Raw genomic sequence first — 10,061 nt, 5'->3', positions numbered from 1 at the left:
CTGCTGTTGTGGAGGAGGAATCGGCAGGCCCGTGATGTGCGAGCAATGTACTCCTTGAAGTCCAGGTTACTGTCGAGGGTGATGCCCAAGCTCTTTGCTGTCTGAGAGGATGGTATTGTGGTGCCATCGACGGTGATGGAAAGGTCATGCAGAGGGGAAGGGCCGGCTGGGATGAAGAGGAGTTCCATTTACTGAGGTTCAGCTTCAGGTGGTGGGATGTCATCCATTTGGAGATGTCAGCCAGGCATGCAGAGATTCTTTCGTTGACCTGGGGGGTAGAGGGAGGGAAAGAGAAAAAGAGTTGGATGTCGTCAGCATAGCAGTGATAGGAGAAGCCATGCGATTTGATAACTGAGCCAAGAGAGTTAATATAAATTGAGAAGAGTAGGGGTCCCAGTACTGAACCCTGTGGAACTCCTGTAGTGAGGGGGGTGGGTGCAGAGGTGGAGCCTTTCCAGTAGATCTGGGAGGATCTACCAGTCAGGTAGGACGTGAACCAGGAGAGGGCAGTTCCAGAGATGCCCATCTCAGACAGCTTTGATATTAGTGTCTGGTGGTTGACTGTGTCGAAAGCAGCAGAGAGGTCGAGGAGGATGAGGACAGATGACAAGCTGGAGGCTCTAGCAGTGTGGAGAGCCTCTGTCACGGCCAGGAGTGCAGTTTCTGTTGAGTGTCCAGCTCTGAATCCTGACTGATGGGGGTCCAAGAGGTTGTTCCTGAGAAGAAAAGGGGAGAGTTGGTTAATTATTATATATCAGAAGAGGCATTTTAAATATATGTAAATATATATGTGAAATTATATGATATGTTATACCTCGACGTACAAGATAATATAATGAGATTTATATGGGAATATATCTTAACTATGTTGAAAAATATATAGATTTATATTAAATATATTGTATATAATTATCATATTATATATTGTTTTTATTATACAACTAACAATTTTGACTACCATGACCTGGATGAATGAGAATCTTCACAGATAATCTAATGTACTGTACAATTTCTGTCGTACATTTGAAAATATATATTGAATAATACATCAATATGCAGTACTTCCTTTATTACACTTTATTTTTTATTTAAAACATGTTATTTTTTAAAATAGGCCATATTTTAAATGCACAATTATAAATGAACAAAAACACTTGAAATAAAAAATTCAAAAGCGCACCTCCTTCAATACGGATGAAAAAAATAATAACAACAAAATAAAAAATAAATAAATAAAAATCAGTGCAACAGTGCAAGTGTCCCTTGTGGAAAAAACAGGAACAGTCAAACAAAAGTGTTAACAAGTGTCACACATGCTCACTCAGTTGACCGTGGACTTTATCTTCTGCTGGTGCCGTAATTCACAAATCCTTTTGTTAAGGGCCGTTCTTATTTCTGAAATCTTGACCCCCGGATGTTTCTGCACAACTGCATCTGTAAAAGATAGCATAAGAAAGACAAATGTCATTGTTTCAAAAGGAAAGATGAGGTGGATTAGCCTGGGCACGCCCATACTTCCTATGGCGCTGCACAAAATTTCGTGATCAAGTCAGTATGGCCAAGCAGCCTATTTACTGCATTTCCTGTCCCAGAATTTCAGGCACCAATGAGAAGCGAGCTTTCACTCCAGGGTGAAGAAGGAGAGCTTAACAAGTTTACATTTAATTTTGCCTTTCAGAAGGTGGTTAGTACGTGAGATTGCCCAGACAAGGCTCGTATGAGCTTTTGTCTCGAAAGCCAGGCTAGAGGTGGATCCCAATACTGGTAATTTCCTACCATGCCTACTCCTCCCTCCTCAGGGGGTTACCTACAGATAGTTCAGTCTGAAATCAGATTCAGCTTCTCAGGAAACCAAAGGAGGAGTTAGGAGGGGTTCTCCAAGGGGCTTTTAGAATGAGCAGGTTACTACTGTATCCACTTTCTTTTCCAGGAAGTATTGTGGTCAGTGAGAGCAACTGTACTTTGCTGTAGCCAAGCGTTTCCCAACTGAAGGTGATTAGAATCAAGTATTTGCGATTGAATCAAGTATTTTGGACATACACTGGGCTAAATTGCTCTGCCATGTTACTTACAATCACTACGAATGTTGCATAGGGTGTCTTTAAGTCTTACCAAGTAAAGCTTTAAGCTTCGTTGGGTCTAGAGGTTGACGTCTCTCTGCAGATGGATCGACCTTGTTGACCCCTCCTGTCAGGTTGGACTTCAATAGGACATCAATGCTGAACAGGCCCAGCAGGAGGGTGCGGGCCATTCCTTTCGCTGTGGGTTGTGCTTTTGCGGTCTCCCAACAATGGGCAGAACACTCTGGTGGAGTCATCATTCCCTAGTTTCACCTAATTAATTGTAAAAAGAAAAGACAAGAAACAGAATCACCAATGACAGAATGTTTTTAATTGATGTTTTTAAAATAAAATTACCAATGACAATGTTTTTAATTGATTATTACAAAAATTTACTTACTGTTGTTGGTTTGGGAGGTGTGGGAGATGTGGGTTGAGGAGGTGATGGTGTAGCAGATGATGGTGTAGCAGCACTGGCCTCATATTCACTTTCCCCTTCATAGCTGGAGCTGCTGGTGACCTTGTCCGCAATGAGGGTCCTGACAGCCGCCAGAAGTGATGGGATTTCTGGGAAATATGGCCCACTGAATTTACTACATGAGGACTCCAAATACGTAGTAAATACATAACATGTTTAAAAAAAATGAATAAATAAATACACCTCCACTAATTTTTCCTTTCTCAAAGTGCAGCAAAATGTGTTCCATGTGCTTTAAGTGTTGGTTTGGAGTAATTCCAATCATAGCGCTGTTCTACGAGCTTGGTGAGCAAGGAGAGCAAAAGATTTTGGAACAACATAGACCAAATAGCGAACTGGCAGCTTATGCTAACTCTATGGAACACGGAAAATGAAAGTGAAAGTGAGCTTGCTTGTTCCATTGAATAAGCGTAAGCAGCACGTTTGCCACTCGGTCTATGTTGGTCCAAATTATTTTGCTTTCCTTGCTATCGACAGCACCCACCAAGCTCGTGTAACAGCGCTCTGATTGGAATTACTCCGAACCAACACTTTAAGTCGCACTTAGCTGCATGCTTTCCAGTCATTTGTTAGTTAAACCAATGACTTAAGTATGTCACTTACATGCCAGAAGGCCAGTTGTGCGTTCTAGCAACAAACTTAACTCATTTGTAAAATGTGTGCAGGCTGAAAAGCACGAAGCGAAGCACTTTTTTGGACTTAAGCACATGGGAGAATTCCGCCCTAAGTGTTTAGTCCTAGGTTAAATTTTGTTCCTTCTAGAAACTCTACCTATACTATATCTGTAGGCCTATATCTTTAAGAATAACACCAAAAATCAGGAGACAATGCTTTATGCAATCTAAAACAATGCCTGTTTTAATCTAAAAGAGATAGTTACCCTTTACTGCTATTTTGCGCAGCCTTGTGTTTTCTTTATTCAAAGCCTTGAGTTGGCTCTCGAGGTCTTTGGTGGCTGCAGAAGATTCTCCACTTTGCTGTTCACGAAGTCTTTGATTTTCTTCCTTGAGAGCCTTGATCTCATCCGCAAGTGTCTCAGTGTCCTCTGAGCTGAGGTTAGGTTCGTCTTGGGAGAAAACCTCTAATTCAGACCGTCTTGCCGCAAGGAGTTTGTAGTTTTTCTGTTGGGTAAAAATGATCAAATCAATTATGTATGAAGCAATACACACAAGAGTTAGGAAAATGAAACCATACATGGATTACAACGAATCATTAAGCTTTACATGTCCCATGGCTAAATGTGTTTCAATTCATAGCTGTCCACTAGCACTAACATACAGACACACAAACACCTATGGGCAATCTACCAATTAACAAATTCACCAATTAACTTAACATGCATGCAAACTTTGGCATGTGGGAGGAAGCCAGAGTACCCAGAGAAAATAGCAAACTCCACACAAAAAGGCCTCAGCCAGCCAGTGGGTTTCAACCCAGAACCATCTTGCTGTGAGGCAACAGTGCCACTACACCACCATGCCGCTGGTCCCAAAATACTTTTTATTTTCTATTGTTTGTGTTAGGCTGGCTCACAACCCAAGTACAAAAATCAAAGATGTAAAAAATATATTATCAAAACAGCTGCCATAAAAAGAACCCCTTACCTTTTTGGCAACTAGGCCTACAGATTCTTCCTGGGTGTTAAGGTAGAGTTTGTTGGGTAACCTCTTTCTCTTTTTGCCCTTTGGTTGGTCTTCTTCCAAAAGCTCCCGCTCAGCAATTTTGAGTGTAGACTCCTTTTCTGTTAGTAAAAAACAGTAGCAAGACCAAGGGAGTCACTAGCATGTAAGCTAGCAAGAGTGACTCCCTTGGTTTACAGCAACTGTGCTAAACTAAAGCCAAAAAACGCTGCTCCCAAAGCAGGACAATGCCTGGACGGATTTTAACCAGGTTTTTTTCACTGTTTTAAGTCTGAGGGTGAGACTGACTTAATTTCATGTTTGGGTGGTATATTCCTTTAAATAAAATACTTTTAGGCTGCGGATCAAATAGGGACAGAGTGTACCCCGATCACTAATGTTAACTGAATCGGGCACAGCAAAATGAAACTGAAAGTAAGTTACTATGGCCCTTTCACTGTTAATTGACAGTTCAGTATTTGGTCTATGTTGTATCAAATGATCTCATTCTTTATCCTAATAACAGTACCTCAAAAAACAGGGCTATTGACTGATTAACACCAAACCTCTCCTTTAATTTCACAATGTAGCTGCTACAGCCACCACACTGATTTTTACTAACTGTACAATGTTGGCTAACAATGTTATCAATCAAGGAATCAAGGAATGAAGGCATTTATGTGTGGCAGTTAAGAATTCATAGTTACAAATCAACTCAAATCTTAGGTGACAATTTTCAAATTAGGTTTAATTGATGTTTAATGTGGTTTAATGGTGTTTAATTAATGTTTCAATGCTTTTTCAAAATTCATATGACGCGAGACTCATGACTAATGACCGTTAGCTAGCCTGCGAAAAATTCAAATGAAGTAGCTAAAGCTAATATTATCTAGCTGGCTAGAAGTTCAAATGAAGCGGGACTTCCTTGACTATCAGCCCCTAACGGTCAGCAGCTGACTTTCGGCCTAGTCCGCTTCATTCATGTTCCCAAAGCTAACGTTACTTGACCAGCAAAGAATACTTGGCCAATGATGCAAAAACCTCAACAGGTTAATTGCTATCATGATCAATATTGTATGACTATAGAAGTACAAAGACATCATGACAAACACAAGTACTTGCCTGCCAACTGCAAAATGTGTGCTGATTCAACTGGCCACCCATTAGAAGGCCTTTTCGCACCGATGCTGCGGCACTCGATAAGATACTCTTTTTCTGTGTTTTCAGGATCAAATTCTATGATCCAGTTTACGAGGACTATACTAAGGGAACCTTTATCATTCCCCTTTGACCAGCTCACAAGAGCAAACTTCATTTTCTCCTCTCACCGACGGCTGAAACATGCAGAGAATAGAGCGGGTGGTGACTTGTCGTTCTTCACGCCCATAAAACTATCGTGTCTATGGTAACGAGTAGCTCGACCAATCAGTGACGTTGCTTTTACACTGTAGGATTCTGGGTAGTGTTGCAAATCTATTTTTTTTTTTCGTTTCTCTTGGTTAATTTAACGTTTTAGTCTTGCTTTACAATAATGTGCTCACTGTACACAACATAGGGAAATGGAATGGAAATGCATGTTAGTTGATCTGCCACATTATGCCAGCCTTTATGCATGTATTCCTCCACGTTCCAGTGTGGAGGACTGAAATACAATGTTGAGGATGAAATGTCATGAGAATAAAATGTTGAGAATGAAATGTGGGGAAATAAAAAGTGGACTCTTGTACTTTTTGCTGCTGTTAATGATTTATTTATTTTATAATACTCTGGTAACTACATTTTACCATATATGAATAGATACATAGCCATATATGATCTATCAATATGGATGTATAATATAAAATATGACTGTCATGCAAAATGCTGATTTGGAGCCTGGAGCTTACTTAACTCATAAAATTACTTTATTTCAAGAAACATACAAGCAATAATGTAATATAGGTTTGTTTACACAGCAATATATTCTAAAATATATTAATCAATACATAGCAATACTTTGTCCATCCATATATTCCTATATATGTTAAAATATATGGGCAAGTTTCTCATATATCGAAATATATTTCCTAATGTGTTGCAATATAAATTATAGTATATTGCAATATACTTTTGTTTCGTAAGGGTTGGCTCTCTCTCTCCACCTGCCTCCTCCTCTCTGTCCTCATTTTGTTTTTTAACCCTTTCGTGATTAAGGTCACATTTTGTATGGTGATTATCCGTTTAGCGCCAAGCTAAAAGTCGTTTATTTGTTTTTGGGTACTATCACACATTAAAAACGAAACACCGTGGGTCACTTTAGAGAGCATCTTCTGCTCTGCCTTGTCTCTGAAGACATAACTAGGCTGCACATAAAACTTCCCGTTGCGTTTCAGTACATGAAAAAAAGGTTTCTTTGCATCATTTTGGTTCTATTACATTTAATGAATGCACATGACCTCTATGTTTTCTGTACATGTCTGACAAACGATTACATGGCAAAATAGATAACTATTCTTCTATATGTCTGCACTCGCATTCCTGCACAATAAAAGATGAAAGAATACACCTTCAGTCAGATTAACACTGCAGTGTACAAACGATCCACACTTTACACCCTTGTGGAAGTGTTCACCTTCTCAATGAGAAGATAATTATACAAATTCCTCCAAATTCAGCCGGTCAAGGAAACAGCAGACTCGACTTGAGCTGGACGGGTTTATTTGCTCCTGGGTAACATCATAGAATAATAAAAAGAAGTTCCGTCGTTTATTCATGTGGCAACTTCAGGTCTGCGTTGTCTGTGAACACATAACTAAAGTGCATACAGAGTTCAACTTCCAGCTCCAGTACATGAAAACGTCGTCGTAGCAACGTTTTGGTAATATTACATTTTGTGAATTGACGTGAGCTCTATGTTTTATACAGTCTGACGGATGCATGGCAAATAGTATTCACTCTCATTCCTGCATAATATACGACGAAAGAGTACACCTTCGGGCACATAACAGCGCATGCTCAATTCCGCTGAAAAAGGCAAAAATGTAAAACTAGTCAGGTAGCATGAGTCTATCATTCCATCTGTATAAGAATGGATAACCCCGCAGCACCTTATCTCCCATACAGTAGCTATGCTAGCTACAATAGCCAAGCTAGCAGCAAAGCCAAATATGCATTTCTTTAATCTCAATATTCATATGAGGTGATCCTTTTTTACTACTGTGGAGTAGTGCTTCATAGGTTGTTGTAGGCGTTTTAGGTCACAACTAGCTACTGACTTTAATACGAAAACTTTCTAGCGGAGCAGTGACAAGTTTTCTACCCACCATTTTGTTGGAACACACACAGCAGCTGAGAGAAAATGGCCACTTGAATGGCAGTATCTACACTGAAATAACAGCCTGTGACCGCTAGGCGTCTTCACGTACCTGTAACTGTATGTAATCTCACGTGTATAATACAAAACACATATAATGAAATGAGCAATGTAAACAGTATTTTATGTTCAGTGTTTAGTCATAGACGTTCCATTGAAATCTGCTGCTTATTTTTTTAAAATTACCTGACTTAAAGTTGTTTCCCCCTTCGGAAGTTTAAAAGAAAGGTAACATTCAATCAGATCAAACTACTGAAAGGAAATTGTTATTTAAAACACACTTGCATTTCTTTCAATTATGTGCACCAGTTGAAGTTTCAGATGAGATGATCATTAGAATCAAACGAATGCTGATTGGCTTATGGAGAAGGTGGGTGGGGTTATGTAAGAAAGAAAAGGTCTGGAATATGGCATTCATCTCATCGGTCTGTTCTCCAGGCTAGTCATGGAAGTTGCAGTGTATAAACTCACCACACTTTACACCCTTGTGGTCGTGTTCAAGTTCCCATTGAGAACTAAGATACCTACCCTATGTGTATTCCTTCAAATTCAGCCGGTCAAGGAAACAGCAGACTCGACTTGAGCTGGACGGGTTTATTTGCTCCTGGGTAACATCATAGAATAATAAAAAGAAGTTCCGTCATTTATTTATGTGGCAACTTCAGGTCTGCGTTGTCTGTGAACACATAACTAAAGTGCATACAGAGTTCAACTTCCAGCTCCAGTACATTAAAACGTCGTCGTCGCTAACGTTTTGGTACTATTACATTTTGTGAATTGACGTGAGCTCTATGTTTTATACAGTCTGACGGATGCATGGCAAATAGTATGCACTCTCATTCCTGCATAATATACGACGAAAGAGTACACCTTCGGGCACATAACAGCGCATGCTCAATTCCGCTGAAAAAGGCAAAAATGTAAAACGAGTCAGGTAGCATGAGTCTATCATTCCATCTGTATAAGAATGGATAACCCCGCAGCACCTTATCTCCCATACAGTAGCTATGCTAGCTACAATAGCCAAGCTAGCAGCAAAGCCAAATATGCATTTCTTTAATCTCAATATTCATATGAGGTGATCCTTTTTTACTACTGTGGAGTAGTGCTTCATAGGTTGTTGTAGGCGTTTTAGGTCACAACTAGCTACTGACTTTAATACGAAAACTTTCTAGCGGAGCAGTGACAAGTTTTCTACCCACCATTTTGTTGGAACACACACAGCAGCTGAGAGAAAATGGCCACTTGAATGGCAGTATCTACACTGAAATAACAGCCTGTGACCGCTAGGCGTCTTCACGTACCTGTAACTGTATGTAATCTCACGTGTATAATACAAAACACATATAATGAAATGAGCAATGTAAACAGTATTTTATGTTCAGTGTTTAGTCATAGACGTTCCATTGAAATCTGCTGCTTATTTTTTTAAAATTACCTGACTTAAAGTTGTTTCCCCCTTCGGAAGTTTAAAAGAAAGGTAACATTCAATCAGATCAAACTACTGAAAGGAAATTGTTATTTAAAACACACTTGCATTTCTTTCAATTATGTGCACCAGTTGAAGTTTCAGATGAGATGATCATTAGAATCAAACGAATGCTGATTGGCTTATGGAGAAGGTGGGTGGGGTTATGTAAGAAAGAAAAGGTCTGGAATATAGCACTCATCTCATCGGTCTGTTTTCCAGGCTAGTCGTGGAAAGTTGCAGTGTATAAACTCACCACACTTTACACCCTTGTGGTCGTGTTCAAGTTCCCATTGAGAACTAAGATACCTACCCTATGTGTATTCCTTCAAATTCAGCCGGTCAAGGAAACAGCAGACTCGACTTGAGTTAGAACGGGTTTATTTGCTCCTGGGTAACATCATAGAATAATAAAAAGAAGTTCCGTCGTTTATTCATGTGGCAACTTCAGGTCTGCGTTGTCTGTGAACACATAACTAAAGTGCATACAGAGTTCAACTTCCAGCTCCAGTACATTAAAACGTCGTCGTCGTAACGTTTTGGTACTATTACATTTTGTGAATTGACGCTGAGCTCTATGTTTTATACAGTCTGACGGATGCATGGCAAATAGTATGCACTCTCATTCCTGCATAATATACGACGAAAGAGTACACCTTCGGGCACATAACAGCGCATGCTCAATTCCGCTGAAAAAGGCAAAAATGTAAAACGAGTCAGGTAGCATGAGTCTATCATTCCATCTGTATAAGAATGGATAACCCCGCAGCACCTTATCTCCCATACAGTAGCTATGCTAGCTACAATAGCCAAGCTAGCAGCAAAGCCAAGTATGTATTTCTTTAATCTCAATATTCATATGAGGTGATCCTTTTTTACTACTGTGGAGTAGTGCTTCATAGGTTGTTGTAGGCGTTTTAGGTCACAACTAGCTACTGACTTTAATACGAAAACTTTCTAGCGGAGCAGTGACAAGTTTTCTACCCACCATTTTGTTGGAACACACACAGCAGCTGAGAGAAAATGGCCACTTGAATGGCAGTATCTACACTGAAATAACAGCCTGTGACCGCTAGGCGTCTTC

General features: G+C 39.8%; 1 long non-coding RNA gene across 1 annotated transcript; it reads right to left on the bottom strand.

Annotated features, from left to right (window-relative positions):
• Window positions 1–680: 680 nt before the first annotated feature.
• On the bottom strand, window positions 681–4,262 carry LOC118781559. The gene is made up of 6 exons (XR_005005111.1): window positions 4,143–4,262; window positions 3,419–3,659; window positions 2,461–2,627; window positions 2,113–2,333; window positions 1,322–1,434; window positions 681–716 (listed from the first exon to the last, which is right to left on the bottom strand). It is a non-coding gene; the product is annotated as an uncharacterized LOC118781559 (long non-coding RNA).
• Between the last annotated feature and the right edge of the window lie 5,799 nt (window positions 4,263–10,061).

This window comes from Megalops cyprinoides, chromosome 8 (assembly GCF_013368585.1).
Source record: "Megalops cyprinoides isolate fMegCyp1 chromosome 8, fMegCyp1.pri, whole genome shotgun sequence".
Classification (NCBI taxonomy): Eukaryota; Metazoa; Chordata; class Actinopteri; order Elopiformes; family Megalopidae; genus Megalops; species Megalops cyprinoides.
Note: the sequence above shows the minus strand (reverse complement) of the source record. Positions and strands in the feature narration are given on the sequence as shown.